General features: G+C 45.2%; 1 protein-coding gene across 2 annotated transcripts in view; it reads right to left on the bottom strand.

The window, feature by feature from the left end:
- The window catches only part of LOC123990674 (tyrosine-protein kinase Fyn-like), a 97,077-nt gene that overhangs the window by 57,635 nt on the left and 21,820 nt on the right, over nucleotides 1-17,622 (bottom strand). The window lies entirely within an intron of this gene.

Here is a 17,622-nt window from a genome sequence, read left to right as displayed (position 1 = left end):
ATTTATTCGGAGGACCCAGGCAGGAGCCAGTCTGATGTCATGATGTTTTCATCAGATTGTCAAACAAATCAACAACAAAAACTAGGTTACCTTTGCCTCCGAACAGGGCACAATGCATCCGTCAACTTTCCTTCAATTTGCAAGTGGCTGAAACTATCTCACTGGAGTGAGTGAAACAGCGCCCCCTCTGTCTTACTATATGTAGCCCATGGGCTACACATACATGTTCTCTGCCTCGACAACAATGGCACTCTTATCAGCAGGCTCTCTGTCTTTTTAGCAAAGAAATGCGTTAACTTCAGTAAAAAAAAAAAAGTTGTTTCATTCTTTCTTTTTCTTTTCTCTGCCCCGCTCTGAAAGCATCGCATTGCTGCAGCTTAATTCAAATCAAATCACATTTTATTTGTGACATGCTTGGTAAACAACATATGTAGACTAACAGTGAAATGCTCACAGGCCCTTCCCAACAATGCAGAGAGATATTAATAATGATAATAATAGAAAGAATAAATACACAATGAGTATATATACAGTTGAAGTCGGAAGTTTACATACACTTAGGTTGGAGTCATTAAAACGTCTTGTTAACAAACTATAGTTTTGTCAAGTCGGTTAGGACATCTACTTTGTGCATGACACAAGTAATTTTTCCAATTTTTTTTACAGACTTATACGTCCCTGCACCACAATTCCAGTGGGTCAGAAGTTTATATACACTAAGTTGACTGTGCCTTGAAACAGCTTGGAAAATTCCAGAAAATGATGTCATAGATTTAGAAGCTTCTGATAGGGTAATTGACATCATTTAAGTCAATTGGAGGTGTACCTGTGGATGTATTTCAAGGCCTACCTTTCAAATCAGTGCCTCTTTGCTTGACATCATGGGAAAATCAAAGGAAATTAGCCAAGACCTCAGGAAAAAAATTGTAGACCTCCACAAATCTGGTTCATCCTTGGGAGCAATTTCCAAATGCCTGAAGGAACCACGTTCATCTGTACAAACAATAGTACGCAAGTATAAACACCATGGGACCACGCAGGCGTCATACCGCTGAGGAAAGAGACACGTTCTGTATCCTAGAGATGAACGTACTTTGGTGCAAAAAGTGCAAATCAATCCCAGACAACAGCAAAGGACCATGTGAAGATGCTGGAGGAAACAGGTACAAAAGTATCTATATCCACAGTAAAACGAGTCCTATATCGACATAACCTGAAAGGCCCGCTCAGCAAGGAAGAAGCCACTGCTCCAAAACCGCCATAAAAAAGCCACACTATGGTTTGCAACTGCACATGGGGACAAAGATCGTACTTTTTGGAGAAATGTCCTCTGGTCTGATGAAACAAAATCTGTTTGGCCATAATGACCATCGTTATGTTCGGAGGAAAAAGGGGATGGCTTGCAAGCCGAAGAACACTATCCCAGCCATGAAGCACAGGGTTGGCAGCATCATATTTTGGGGGTGTTTTGCTGCAGGAGGGACTGGTGTACTTCTCAAAATAGATGGCATCTTGAGGTAGGAAAATTATGTGTATATATTGAAGCAGCATCTCAAGACATCAGTCAGGAAGCTTGGTCGCAAATGGGTCTTCCAAATGGACAATGACCCCAAACATACTTCAAAAGTTGTGGCAAAATGGCTTCAGGGCAACAAAGTCAAGGTATTGGAGTGGCCTTCAAAAAGCCCTGACCTCAATCCTATAGAACATTTGTGGGCAGAACTGAAAAAGCGTATGCGAGCAAGGAGGCCTACCAACATGACTCAGTTACACCAGCTCTGTCAGGAGGAATGGGCCAAAATTCACCCAAATTATTGTGGGAAGCTTGTGGAAGGCTACTTGAAACTTTTGACTCAAGTTAAATAATTTAAAGGCAACGCAAATTGAGTGTATGTAAACTTCTGAACCACTGGAAATGTGATGAAAGAAATAGAAGCTGAAATAAAAAAATTATCTACATTTCACATTCTTAAGATAAGGTGGTGATCCTAACTGACCTAAGACAGGGAATTTTTACTCTGATTAAATGTCAGGAAGTTTGAAAAACGGAATTTAAATGTATTTGGCTAAGGTGTATGTAAACTTCCGACTTCAACTGTATATACATACGGGGTACCAGTACCGAGTCGATGTGCAGGGGTACGAGGTAATGGAGATAGATATGTACATACTGTATATGTTGGGGTAAAGTGACTAGGCAACAGCATAGATAATAATAATAATAAGTAGCAGCAGCGTATGTGATGAGTCATGAGTTAGAGCAAAAATGGTCAATGCAGATAGTCCGGGCAGCTATTTGGTTATTTGGTCTTATGGCTTGGGGGTTCAGGGTCCTGTTGGTTCCAAACTTGGTGCATTGGTACCATTTGCCATGTGGTAGCAGACAGAACAGTCTATGACTTTGGTGGCTGGAGTCATTTTTGGGGCCTTCCTCTGACACCGCCTGGTATAGAAGTCCTGGATGGCAGTGAGCTCAGCCCCAGTGATGTACTGGGCCATACGCTCTACCCTCTGTAGCGTCTTGCAGTCGGATGCCAGGCAGTTGCCATACCAAGAGGTGTTGTAGTCATTCAAGAGACTCTCAATGGTGCAGCTTTAGAACTTTTTGAGGATCTGAGGGCCCATACCAAATATTTTCAGCCTCCTGAGAGGGAAGAGGTGTTGTTGTGTCTTCTTCACGACAAAGTTGGTATGTGTGGACCATGTTAATTCCTTAGTGATGTGGACACCAAGGAATTTCAAGCTCTCGACCCACTCCATTACAGCCCCGTCGATGTGGATCGGGGCATGCTAGGCCCTCTGTTACCGGTGATCCATGATCAGATCCTTCATCTTGCTGATGTTGAGAGATAGTTTTTGGCCTGGCATCACAATGCCACTGATCTCCTCCCTATAGGCTGCATCATCGTCGTCGGTGATCAGGCCTACCACCGTTATGTCGTCGACAACCTTGATGGTGTTGGTGTCATGTGCGTCCATGCAGTCGTGGGTGAATAGGGAGTACAGGAGGGGACTAAGCACACACCCCTGAGGGGCCCCAGTGTTGAGGGTCAGCATGGCGGATGTGTTGTTGCCTACCCTCTCCACCTGGGGACGGCCCGTCAAGAAGTCCAGGATCCAGTTGTCAAGGGAGTTGTTCAGTCCCAGGGTCCTGAGCTTAGTGATGAGCTTAGAGGGCACTATGGTGTTGAATATTGAGCTGTTGTCAATGAACAGCATTCTCATGAAGGTGGTCTTCTTTTCCATGTGGGAGAGGGCAGTGTGGAGTGCAATAGAGATTGAGTCCTCTGTGGATCTGTTGGGGCGGTATGCGAAATGTAGGGGTTCACTGTGTCTCGGATGATGGTGTTGATGTGAGCACTGACCAGCCTTTCATGGTTACAGATGTGAATGCTATGGGGCGATAGTCATTTAGACAGGTTATCTTGGCATTATTGGGCACAGGGATTATGGTGGTCTGCTTGAGAAATGTAGGTATTACAGACTGGGTCAGGGAGAGGTTGAAAATGTCAGTGAAGACACTTGCCAGCTGGTCAGCAAATGCTCTGAGTACATGTCCTGGTAATCCATCTGGTCCTGTGTCCTTGTGAATGTTAACCTGTATAATGGTCGTACTCACATTGGCTACGGAGAGCGAAATTACACAGTCTCTGGAACAGCTGGTGCTCTCATGCATGGTTCAGTGTTGCTTGCCTCGAAGCGGGCATAGAGGGCATTTAGCTCATTTGGTAGGCTTGCCTCACCGGACAGCTCGTGGCTTGGTTTCCCTTTGTAATCTATGAGAGTTTGCAAGCCCTGCCACTTTGCAAGTCCTGCACTTATTAAGCCGGTGACTGATGTGGTAAACTCCCAGGAACATATTCCAGTCTGTGCTAGTGAAACAGTCCTATATCTTAGAATCCGCTTCATTGGACCACTTGAGCGCATCACTGATACTTCTAGTTTGAATTTTTACTTGTAAGCAGGAATGAAGGAAGATAGAGTTATGGTCAGATTTGCTAAAGTGAGGGTGAGGGAGAGCGTTGTCATGCAGGTAAAAGAGGACCCAAAAGCGACTTAACAGAAACAGAGTTTAATAATGTTCAAAACGGAATAACTGACATCCTCTAGATTTGTAGAGGGGAAAACAGCTGGAGAAGCGGCCACAGACTGCAGGTCGCTTCGGGAAGGCGCAGGCCGTAGTCGACTGAGACACCTGCTCACACGCAGCGTCTGATGAAGGCACAAAACACGACAGGACAGGGTGATACACAATCACGGCAAAAAACACGACAGGACAGGGCGAAACGCAATCACAGCATGGTGAATACAATACAAGGAACCGACGGCACAGGAACGGATCACAAAGGAATAAATAGGGACTCTAATCAGGGGAAAGGATCGGGAACAGGTGTGGGAAGACTAAATGATGATTAGGGGAATAGGAACAGCTGGGAGCAGGAACGGAACGACAGAGAGAAGAGAGAGCGAGAGAGTGAGAGAGGGAGGGGGAGAGAGAGGGATAGGAGGGAAAGAACCAAACAAGACCAGCAGAGGGAAACGAATAGCATGGGGAGCACAGGGACAAGACATGACAATAAATGACAAACATGACAGTACCCCCCACTCACCGAGCGCCTCCTGGCGCTCTCGAGGAGGAACACTGGCAGCAACGGAGGAAATCATAGATCAAACGGTCCAGCACGTCCCGAGAAAGAACCCAACTCCTCTCCTCAGGACCGTAACGAAAAACGATAAAAAGGGAAACTAGGGTACTACTCTAAAAAAAAAATGAGAACTAGGGACAGACTGAGACACAGCAAGGGCAGGGACAAGAACAGGAGAGATGCGATGGCAGGGAACAGACTGAGACCCAGCAAGACCAGGAGCAGAAGCAGAAAAAAATTACCAGACTTCTTCTGCGCGCAGTCTGAACACGCAGCCACGAAACGGCGCGTGTCACGCTCCTGAGTCGGCCACCAAAAGCGCTGGCGAATAGACGCAAGAGTGCCTCGAACACCGGGATGACCAGCTAACTTGGCAGAGTGAGCCCACTGAAGAACAGCCAGACGAGTGGAAACAGGAACGAAAAGGAGGTTACTAGGACAAGCGCGCGGCGACGCAGTGTGCGTGAGTGCTTGCTTAACCTGTCTTTCAATTCCCCAGACTGTCAACCCGACAACACGCCCATAAGGAAGAATCCCCTCGAGATCAGTAGAAGCCACAGAAGAACTAAACAGACGGGATAAGGCATCAGGCTTGGTGTTCTTGCTACCCGGACGGTAAGAAATCACAAACTCGAAACGAGCGAAAAACAACGCCCAACGAGCTTGACGGGCATTAAGTCGTTTGGCAGAACGGATGTACTCAAGGTTCTTATGGTCTGTCCAAACGACAAAAGGAACGGTCGCCCCCCTCCAACCACTGTCGCCATTCGCCTAGGGCTAAGCGGATGGCGAGCAGTTCACGGTTACCCACATCATAGTTGCGCTCAGATGGCGACAGGCGATGAGAAAATAAGCGCAAGGATGAACCTTATCGTCAGACTGGAAGCGCTGGGATAGAATGGCTCCCACGCCTACCTCTGAAGCGTCAACCTCGACAATAAATTGTCTAGTGACGTCAGGAGTAACGAGGATAGGAGCGGACGTAAAACGTTCTTTTAGAAGATCAAAAGCTCCCTGGGCGGAACCGGACCACTTAAAACACGTCTTGACAGAAGTAAGAGCTGTGAGAGGGGCAGCAACTTGACCGAAATTACGAATGAAACGCCGATAGAAATTAGCGAAACCTAAAAAGCGCTGCAACTCGACACGTGACCTTGGAACGGGCCAATCACTGACAGCTTGGACCTTAGCGGAATCCATCTGAATGCCTTCAGCGGAAATAACGGAACCGAGAAAGGTAACGGAGGAGACATGAAAAGAGCACTTCTCAGCCTTTACGTAGAGACAATTCTCTAAAAGGCGCTGTAGAACACGTCGAACGTGCTGAACATGAATCTCGAGTGACGGAGAAAAAATCAGGATATCGTCAAGATAGACGAAAACAAAAATGTTCAGCATGTCTCTCAGAACATCATTAACTAATGCCTGAAAAACAGCTGGCGCATTGGCGAGACCGAACGGCAGAACCCGGTACTCAAAATGCCCTAACGGAGTGTTAAACGCCGTTTTCCACTCGTCCCCCTCTCTGATGCGCACGAGATGGTAAGCGTTACGAAGGTCCAACTTAGTAAAGCACCTGGCTCCCTGCAGAATCTCGAAGGCTGATGACATAAGGGGAAGCGGATAACGATTCTTAACCGTTATGTCATTCAGCCCTCGATAATCCACGCAGGGGCGCAGAGTACCGTCCTTCTTCTTAACAAAAAGAACCCCGCCCCGGCCGGAGAAGAAGAAGGCACTATGGTACCGGCGTCAAGAGACACAGACAAATAATCCTCGAGAGCCTTACGTTCGGGAGCCGACAGAGAGTATAGTCTACCTCGAGGAGGCGTGGTCCCTGGAAGGAGATCAATACTACAATCATACGACCGGTGAGGAGGAAGGGAGTTGGCTCGGGACCGACTGAAGACCGTGCGCAGATCATGATATTCCTCCGGCACTCCTGTCAAATCGCCAGGTTCCTCCTGAGAAGTAGGGAGAGAAGAAACGGGAGGGATGGCAGACATTAAACACTTCACATGACAAGAAACGTTCCAGGATAGGATAGAATTACTAGACCAATTAATAGAAGGATTATGACATACTAGCCAGGGATGACCCAAAACAACAGGTGTAAACGGTGAACGGAAAATCAAAAAGAAATAGTCTCACTGTGGTTACCAGATACTGTGAGAGTTAAAGGTAGTGTCTCAAATTTGATACTGGGAAGATGACTACCATCTAAGGCAAACATGGGCGTAGGCTTGTCTAACGGTCTGAAAGGAATGTTATGTTTCCGAACCCATGCTTCGTCCATGAAACAACCTTCAGCCCCAGAGTCAATCAAGGCACTGCATGTAGCACCCGAACCGGTCCAGCGTAGATGGACCGACATAGTAGTACAAGATCTAGATGAAGAGGACTGAGTAGTAGCGCTCACCAGTAGCCCTCCGCTTACTGATGGGCTCTGGCCTCTTACTGGACATGAATTAACAAAATGTCCAGCAACTCCGCAATAGAGGCACAGGCGGTTGGTGATCCTCCGTTCCCTCTCCTTATTCGAGATGCGAATCCCTCCCAGCTGCATGGGCTCAGTCTCAAAGCCAGAGGAGGGAGATGGTTGCGATGCGGAGCAGGGAAACACCGTTGATGCGAGCTCTCTTCCACGAGCCCGGTGACGAAGATCTACCCGTCGTTCTATGCGGATGGCGAGAGCAATCAAAGAGTCCACATCTGAAGGAACCTCCCGGGAGAGAATCTCATCCTTAACCACTGCGTGGAGTCCCTCCAGAAAACGAGCGAGCAGCGCCGGCTCGTTCCACTCACTAGAGGCAGCAAGAGTGCGAAACTCAATGGAATAATCCGTAATGGACCGTTCACCTTGGCATAAGGAAGCCAGGGCCCTAGAAGCCTCCCCACCAAAAACTGAACGGTCAAAAACCCGAATCATCTCCTCTTTAAAGTTCTGGAATTTGATAGAGCAATCAGCCCTTGCCTCCCAGATAGCTGTGCCCCATTCTCGAGCCCGGCCAGTAAGGAGTGAAATGACGTAAGCAACCCGAGCTCTCTCTCTAGAGTATGTGTTGGGTTGGAGAGAGAACACAATCTCACACTGCGTGAGAAAGGAGCGGCACTCAGTGGGCTGCCCGGAGTAGCAAGGTGGGTTATTAACCCTAGGTTCTGGAGGCTCGGCAGGCCAGGAAGTAACAGGTGGCACGAGACGTAGACTCTGGAACTGTCCAGAGAGGTCGGAAACCTGAGCGGCCAGGTTCTCCACGGCATGGCGAGCAGCGGACAATTCCTGCTCGTGTCTGCCGAGCATGGCTCCTTGGATCTCGACGGCAGTGTAACGAGCGTCTGAAGTCGCTGGGTCCATTCCTTGGTCGGTTCCTTCTGTCATGCAGGTAAAAGAGGACCCAAAAGCGACTTAACAGAAACAGAGTTTAATAATGTTCAAAACGGAATAACTGACATCCTCTAGATTTGTAGAGGGAAAACAGCTGGAGAAGCGGCCACAGACTGCAGGTCGCCGGGAAGGCGCAGGCCGTAGTCGACTGAGACACCTGCTCACACGCAGCGTCTGATGAAGGCACAAAACACGACAGGACAGGGTGATACACAATCACGGCAAAAACACGACAGGACAGGGCGAAACGCAATCACAGCATGGTGAATACAATACAAGGAACCGACGGCACAGGAACGGATCACAAAGGAATAAATAGGGACTCTAATCAGGGGAAAGGATCGGGAACAGGTGTGGGAAGACTAAATGATGATTAGGGGAATAGGAACAGCTGGGAGCAGGAACGGAACGACAGAGAGAAGAGAGAGCGAGAGAGTGAGAGAGGGAGGGGGAGAGAGAGGGATAGGAGGGAAAGAACCAAACAAGACCAGCAGAGGGAAACGAATAGCATGGGGAGCACAGGGACAAGACATGACAATAAATGACAAACATGACAAGCGTTGTATGTGATTCTGTGTGTGGAGTATAGAGCATTCATTTGTGGTGATAAATAGACAGCTACAAAAAACATAGATGAAAACTTGGTAAATAGTATGGTCTGCAGCTCATCATGAGGTATTCAAAAACGAAAGACAACCTTAACAGTAGAGATCGCACACCAGCTTTTGTTCATAAACAGACACAGTCCTACCCCCTTCGATGCATGGAAAACCCAGCAAGATGTATATTATCCATGTCCTTGTACAGCCACAATGTCACGTTCTGACCTTTATTTCCTTTGTTTTGTATTTATTTAGTATGGTCAGGGCGTGAGTTGGGTGGGCAGTCTATGTTTGTTTTTCTAGGTTTTGGGTATTTCTATGTTTCGGCCTAGTATGGTTCTCAATCAGAGGCAGGTGTCATTAGTTGTCTCTGATTGAGAATCATACTTAGGTAGCCTGGGTTTCACTGTGTGTTTGTGGGTGATTGTTCCTGTCTCTGTGTTACTTTGCACCAGTATTAGGCTGTTTCGGTTTTCGTGTTACATTTATTGTTTTTGTATTTGATTCGTGTTTACTTTGTTTCATTAAACATGAATCTCAATAGCCACGCCGCATTTTGGTCTGACTCTCCTTCAAGTCAAGAGAACCGTGACACACAACTACGAGCAACATAGAATATTGCAGTTTTTCAGGTCCCGTTGATAAGATAGTCTCAAACGGAGCTCGTCCAGTTTGTTCTCTAGTGACTGCCAATAGAACAGAGGGAAGAGGCGTTTTATTTGCTCGTCAGGATGCCGGCTTGTCTGTCTCTCTTGTGCCGTCGCTTCCTCAAATGGAATCCCGGAGAATTAGGGCCTGGTCCGGACTAAGCTGAACATCCAGAGCTGCCGACTCATTGAAGTAGAAACTGTCATCCAAATTGAGGATAGTGATCACTGTTCTGATGTCCAGAAGCTGTTTTCAGTCATAGGAAATTATGTCGGAGACATTATGTACAAACAAGTTAAGATCAGTGTAGAAAAAACAGAATTGGTCAGGAACCTGTAAAACGCCTGTTATCCACTGCCGTCCCATCTAAGATCCCTTCCAATGTCAGTGGCCTTGAGCAGAGCATGGGGTTGCCTCAAGCAGATAAATTATGTATACGGAACGAAAATATAAACGCAACATGCAACAATTTCAAAGATGTTACTGAGTTACAGTTCATATGAGGAAATCAGTCAAATGAAATAAATTCAATAGGCCCTAATCTATGAATTTCACATGACTGGAAATACAGATATGCATCTGTTGGTCACAGATACTTTACCTTAAAAAAACATAGGGGTGTGGATCAGGAAACTAGTCATTATCTGGTGTGACCACCATTTTCCTCATGCAGTGCGACACATCTCCTTCGCATAGAGTTGATCATGCTGTTGATTGTGGCCTGTAAAGTGTTGTCCCACTCCTCTTCAATGGCTGTGTGAAGTTGCTGGACTTTGGCAGGAACTGGAACACACTGTCGTACACGTCAATCCAGAGCATCCCAAACATGCTCAATGGGTGACATGTCTGGTGAGTACAGTATGCAGGCCATGGAAGAACTGGGACATTTTCAGCTTCCAGGAAGCTGAAACATGAGGTGATGGAGGCGTATGAATGGCACAACAATGTGCCTCAGGATCTCGTCACGGTATCTCTGTGCATTCAAATTGCCATCGATAAAATGCAATTGTGTTTGTTGTCCGTAGCTTATTCTTATTATTCCCATACCATAATGCCTACGCCACCATGGGCCACTCTGTTCACAACGTTGACCTCAGCAAACCGCACGCCCACACGACGCCATACACACTGACTGCCATCTGCCCGGTACAGTTGAAACTGGGATTAATCCGTGAAGTGCACACTTCTCCAGCCTGCCAGTGGTCATCGAAGGTGAGCATTTGCCCAATGAAGTCGATTACGACGCCAAACTGCAGTCAGGTCAAGACCCTGGTGATGACAATGAGCACGCAGATGAACTTTTCTGAGATGGAAATTCTTCGCTTGTGCAAAGCCACAGTTTCTTCAGCTGTCCGGGTGCCTGGTCTCAGACAATCCCACAAGTGAAGAAGCTGGATGTTGAGGTCCTGGGCTGGCGTGGTTACACGTGGTCTGCGGTTGTGAGGCAGGTTGGATGAACTGCTACATTTTTCTAAACAATGATGGACATTAACATTCAATTATCTGGCAAAAGGTCTGGTGGAAATTCCTGCAGTCAGCATTCCAATGGCACACTCCCACAAAACTTGACACATCTGTGGCATTGTGTAGTGTGACAAAACTGCACATTTTAGTGGCCTTTTATTATCCCCAGCACAAGGAGCACTTGTGTAATGATCATGCTGTTTAATCAGCTTCTTCATATGCCACACCTGTCAAGTGGATGGATTATCTTGGCAAAGGAGAACTGCTCACTAACAGGGATGAAAACAAATGTGTGCACATCATTTGAGAGCAAGAAGCTTTTTGTGCCTATGGAATATTTCTGGGATCTTTTATTTCAGCACCTAAAACATTGGACCATCTCTTTACAAGTTGCATTTATATTTTTGTTCAGTGTATATATAAGAAAAATATTATTACTTTTATTTACTTTTATTATGCTCAGCTCTGGAGGCCCCTTGATTTGTATTTTAGCTAAATCTTACCCTAACCTTAACCCTTTTTCTAACCTTAACATATTTATCCTACTGCATAAGTTCTTCTAACCTGCTACGAAAAGTAAATTCTGCCAAAAGCTGTATCCAGTCTAGCTAAAAACTTTTCAGTTCATCGTTTGCTGGTATCGGGTCCTGCGTGCTCTGGCATTACTGACTCAAATGAACGAAATGAGTCGAAAGTGTTGTTATTTTGACTGAACAAGTCGAAAAGATCTGAGTCAGTAAAAAAAGAGCAGAACTTTCCATCACTACTGCACATGTTGTTGAAGGTAAGTGCAACACTCTGCCCCCCATAAGCTAGCAAGCAAGCTACCTTGGTGGTTAACACAGAAACACAAACAGCGTGAAGGCTATCTCACAGCAGCATCACATTTGCTTGAGCAGGATGCGGTTAACCATCATGTTGCTTCCAAGTGTAAAGTTTCCAATTACTCTGCTGCCGAGAATAACGTTTTGACTATAGGCGAGGGTGAGAGTGCAGAGTTTTAGCTTAACGCTATGGTTAGAGAATAGAAACCCCACAGTCAGACAGTGAAAACAGGAACCAACTACTTCCATTCACTGCTTCCATATGTAGGAGGACAGATACTTTTCCTGAGCGGATGTTCAGGGGGCCGGAACATAGTTATAAATAATTTGTAGACTGCAAATTGACCGCAAGTAGCCCAAACAGATATAATATTTAACAAAAATAGAATAATTTAAAATGTTGATTTCATTGGGATACGATAACATATTCCACTGTATTTATGTGTGGGAATACCTGGAAACAGATTTTCTCAATTACAATCACTTTGAGCTGATTTCCAGGGGATTTATATGTCTAACAACAAGAGATTATTATATTATTATTATTATTATTAGGTGGGTAAAATCACCCACGGGCCGGCTATTGGGGAGCCATGATCTATGACCTGCTACATCACATGCATACTTCATATCAGGATGAATGAATGGCCCAGATATAGCCTGGTTATAGCAGCATTAAGTCTTACCAACACCATCACCAGCTCCAACACCACCACCAGCAGCAGCAGAGCACTGTAATAGCCAGCCATCCCTGATGCACAGCCGCCCATCACAGACCAACAGAGTCATCTGTCACTTCAGACCCGTTGCTAGGTTACTGACATTCCTCGACACACAGAGTACTATCAGCCATTTTGCTGCTGGCCAGGAGAGCTTTTCAGGTCTGGGGAGTGTCAACTATAGAGGGAAAATGATACAGGAGTATATGACTAGGCTTGAGAGAAAGGAATAAGTGTGTGAGCCGTGTGTGTATGTGTGTGTGCGCAAGGGACATTGGGTGGCTTCAGGACGCCTGCTGGCCCTCAACAGAGTTAGAGAGAGAGAGAGTGAGAGCGTGAGAGAGTGAGTAGAAAGAGAGCGAGAGAGAGTGAGAGCGTGAGAGAGTGAGTAGAAAGAGAGCGAGAGAGAGTGAGAGCGTGAGAGAGTGAGTAGAAAGAGAGCGAGAGAGAGTGAGAGCGTGAGAGAGTGAGTAGAGAGAGAGAAAGCGAGAGAGATATAAAAATCACCAGGAAATCAGCTCAAAATGATTGTAATTGAGAGAATCTGTTCCCAAGTATTCCCACACATAAATACAGTGGTATATGTGATCGTATCCCAATGAAATCAAGGATAGACAGAGATAGAGAGAGGGAGTGTGCATATTACCATGGTGGCCCATTGCGCCAGTCATTAGTTATCCCTGGGTACAGTGAACAGACAGTGAACCCCCTGTACTGGCAGCCAGCTAGACAATACAGGCCCATGTTCAGAGTAGATTGGAGACGCCGCAGCTACAACATGATTGCTGCACCTGTGCCCCCGCACATTGACTCTGTACCAGTACCCCCTGTATATAGCCTCACTAGTATTATTTTACTGCTGCTCTTTAATTATTTGTAATTTTAATTTTATTTAACTATATTTACTTAACACTTATTTTTCTTGAAACTGCATTGTTGGTTAAGGGCTTGTAAGTAAGCATTTCACTTTAAGGTCTACACCTGTTGCAGTCGACGCATGTGACAAAGTGCATTCGGAAAAACCATCAAGTGCTATGATGAAACTTGCTCTCATGAGGACCGCCACATGAAAGGAAGACCCAGAGTCACTTCTGCTGCGGAGGATAAGTTCATTAGAGTTACCAGCCTCAGAAATTGCAGCCCAAATAAATGCTTCACAGATTTAAAGTAACAGACACATATCAACATCAACTGTTCAGAGGAGACCATGAATTATTGTATACATTATTTTTTATTTAACATTTATTTAACTAGGCAAGTCAGTTAACAACAAATGTTTATTTACAATGATGGCCTACCAAAAGGCCTCCTGTGGGGACGGGGGCTGGGATAAAAAAATAAATATAAATATAGGACAAAATCAGGCCTTCATGGTCAAATTGCTGCAAAGAAACCACTACTAAAGGACACCAATAAGAAGAAGAGAATTGCTTGGGCCAAGAAAAACATGAGCAATGTACATTCGACTTTTGGAAATCTGTCCCCGGTCTGATGAGTCCAAATTTGAGATTTTTGGATCCAACCACCGTGTCTTTGAGACGCAGAGTAGGTAAACGGATGATCTCCGCATGTGTGGTTCCCACTTCCCACCGTAAAGCATGGAGGAGGATGTGTAATGTTGTGGGGGAGTTTTGCTGGTGAAACTGTTAGTGATTTATTTTGAATTCAAGGCACAGAATGCTACTACAGCTGGTTTGCGCTTAGCGGGACTATCATTTGTTTTTCAACAGGACTATGACCCAAAACACAACTCCAAGCTGTGTAAGGGCTATTTGACCAAGGAGAGTGATGGAGTGCGGCATCAGATTCCTTGGCCTCCACAATCACTCGACCTCAACCCAATTGAGATGGTTTGGGATGAGTTGGACAGCAGAGTGTAGTAAAAGCAGCCAACAAGTGCTCAGCATATGTGGGAACTCCTTCAAGACTTTGGAAAAGCATTCCAGGTGAAGCTGGTTGAGAGATTGCCAAGAGTGTTTTAAGCTGTCATCAAGGCAAAGGGTGGCTACTTTGAAGAATCTCAAGTATAAAATATATTTTGATTTGTTTAACAATTTTGGTTACTAAATGATTCCATATGTGTTATTTTATAGTTTTTATGTCTTCACTATTATTCTACAATGTAGAAAATAGTCAAAATAAAGAAAAACCCTTGAATGAGTAGGTGTCCAAACTTTTGACTGGTACTCAAATCAAATCAAATTTTATTGTATATATATTTGCGATTGCTCGATTAAAAAAATCTTGGTCGACCAACAACCTATCGACCGAACAATCAACCAATTGACTAAATGGGGTCAGCCCTAGGAAGGTGTTTTCTAATTTGTACACTAAGTGTATACATGATCAATGGTGTGAACTGGTGCAGAACTGAACAGGAACTGTCCTCGTCATTACTGTTGACTGGAGAAGCCTGTTCTATCATCAGTTGGTGTGGTAGGCAGTGTCTACTGAACCTGCAACGCCAATTGGTTAACTCGGTCTATATGGAACACGGTTACTCTAATAGGATTACTCTGAATGTTCAAATCAAATCAAATTTATTTATATAGCCCTTCGTACATCAGCTGATATCTCAAAGTGCTGTACAGAAACCCAGCCTAAAACCCCAAACAGCAAGCAATGCAGGTGTAGAAGCATGAATGTTCCCACATTTCTGACCAACACTCTGTTAACACCCTGAGAAAGATGGTACATTAAGATATTTTGCCAACCCACAGCCAATGCTCCACTTGCTCTCTGTTGCACCTGAACATGCAGTAGTCCCTAGAGATAAGTATGTTATTCAGAATGGTTTGATCTGATTTGGCTCAAAGGATCTTTCGCCTCACATTTCTCAAAGCTTTTCGCATTGCTTAGTGGGTGGTTTCCATTAGGATCAATCAACAGATAATGTATGAATACCTCAAAGAGATGCAGTACCACAGCGCAGTACAGTAGTATTTTTGCTTATGTTGCAGTACCGCTGTGTTGACAACTTCCTGAGTAACTACAAACAGAGAGTGAGACTGAGAGCTTATGAAATTCCATGTAATGGAGAACTAACGAAATGAGAATGATTTCATAGCAGAAACGAAATGAAAGCTTAGATGTCAGCTGGTAAATTACTGTCACGGATGTATTGTACATGAGAGGTTCCAGCCTTAAATTCATGACAGCAGGGGGTGGGGTGCATTTAAAAGAAGAAAAAGTGCTCTTAATTTCCTTTCCCCATCCAGATTGGCCAACTGTGGGAGTTAAAACCCAACCTCATAGACCTACTATCCCAGCCCAGGCTGAAGCACTGCCACGTGGCCAACACCATGCCCACTCTGTGCCAACACCCTGCCCACTCTGTGCCAACACCATGCCCACTCTGTGACAACACCATGCCCACTCTGTGCCAACACCATGCCCACTCTGTGCCAACACCCTGTCCACTCTGTGCCAACACTGCACCCACTTAGCCACACAAGCTCTGCCAACACGTTTATATGGAAGCCTATTGCCGACAATCACCCAAATAGCCATTCTTATAGGTTTGCATCCCAAATAGCACCCTATTACCTTAATAGTACAATCATTTCGACCAGAGCCCTATGGAACCTGGTCCAAAGTAGTGCACTATATAGGCCGTATTACAAGAAACAGAGAAGCATTTGTGACGCAGGCATATACATTTCTTTCTCTTGTGTATAAAAGGAGTTATTCCCGGCGCCAACATTGGGTAATAAAGAAACTCTATGATGAATAAGGATGAGGAACTGGATAGGAACCCCCTGATGAAGTCTCGTTGCAGGTTCCTCTTTCATGTTTCCTCAATCACTAGATGATGGGTCAATCTCAGTCAAATCTCATTCATCTGGTTTATGACATGTACATGTGTGTCCTGAATAGGTCAGTGAGGTTCCCCCCTTTATGGTACAGTACACATGCCTATTCCCTCCTCTCCCTCTGAAACAACTGTCTCTCTCAATGCCCTAAATCAGTTTAGAGTTCAGATGGGCCAATCCACTTTGACCTAACACAACACTGGTGCAGCAGCAGCAGCATAACAGTAGGCTAGTGAACCCACTGGGACTGTTCATTATACGCCTGTGGCTAGTAGCTAAAAGATATTGGCCTCAGAGCAGCCATATGTCCAGAGCCCAACAGTTGGCTCCCTCCATTATAATTAAAAGGACATCGCCATTGTCAACAAACCAAACCCCCAACAAGTGGAGTGGTGCTTATGTAAGCGTATGAACAGCATGGGGTCCGCCTGGAGCAGAGGAAGCAAACAGAACATCAAAGAGCTCCTCCTACTCTAGCACTACACTACACCATGCTCGGTCTGGGCACTGTTTAATGGGACTGACCAGCATGTCCACAACATTCACTAGATGAATTCCAAATTTCACCCTCTGCCCTGCAGAAAAGGAAGGCTGTACTGTAGATCAAGTGTATGGCTAGCTACATGAATCATCCGTAAGCCGCATTAATATCAGAGATTTGGTCTGATGTTTTGCAAAACCTTTTTTTTTTTGAAACAGACTTGAGTTAAATTTGAGTTCACTAGCAAAAGCATTCTGAATGGGTCTCAACCCCTGATACAGAGGGAATTAAAGGTTCTTTGTGTCAGCGGCCATCCTGACTGGGTTGAGATTTGGCAAATTTGCATCCCAGCGACAGATGTTCCATAAAGGAGTGTCCAACGCAGCACGGTCAAGTGAAACAGACCATTGTCACCTTCCACCCAAGTCCATAATATGATCTAACAGACCAGATTCTTTTTATTCCAAAGTTGAAAAGCATCCCCAGTAAAGTACACACACTTGCAAAATGAGGAACAATAGAGTTGATCAATATCCCCTTGAGAACAAAGAGGATCATTGCTCTTCTATCACACGTGCAATGATGTCCGAGGGGAAAAAACTGTAGTCGCTGTTTGCAGTAACTTCTTTGCTGTTGTAATATTGCAAACGGAAGTGGCCCTTTCACCATTAAGGATGAGAGCTTTAAGTAAGGTTGAAAGTTGTTAAATTGGGTGAAAAGGAGACAAAAGTGCCACTTCACGGCTTTTTCAGCTTCAAGGCCTTTTCAGCTTTTTCAGCACAAATAGTGTACCGGGCCTACTTTGCGGAAATGTACGAAAGTGTTTTTTTTTTAACATCCTTTGCGAATTATTGTATATAAAAAGTTCCTCACAGTATGCTATTTGAAAAATATTTCCAACAAGCTCTTTTGGGTTCCATGTAGAACCCTCTGCGTAAAAGGTTTCATATGGAACTCAAAAGGGTTCTACCTGGAACCAAAAATGGTTCTTCAAAGGGCTCTCCTGTGGGAACAGCCGAAGAACCCTTTTAGGTTCTGGAT

The sequence above is a fragment of the Oncorhynchus gorbuscha genome, linkage group LG12 (genome assembly GCF_021184085.1).
Source record: "Oncorhynchus gorbuscha isolate QuinsamMale2020 ecotype Even-year linkage group LG12, OgorEven_v1.0, whole genome shotgun sequence".
Classification (NCBI taxonomy): domain Eukaryota; kingdom Metazoa; phylum Chordata; class Actinopteri; order Salmoniformes; family Salmonidae; genus Oncorhynchus; species Oncorhynchus gorbuscha.
This window is presented reverse-complemented; position numbering and strand designations above follow the sequence as displayed.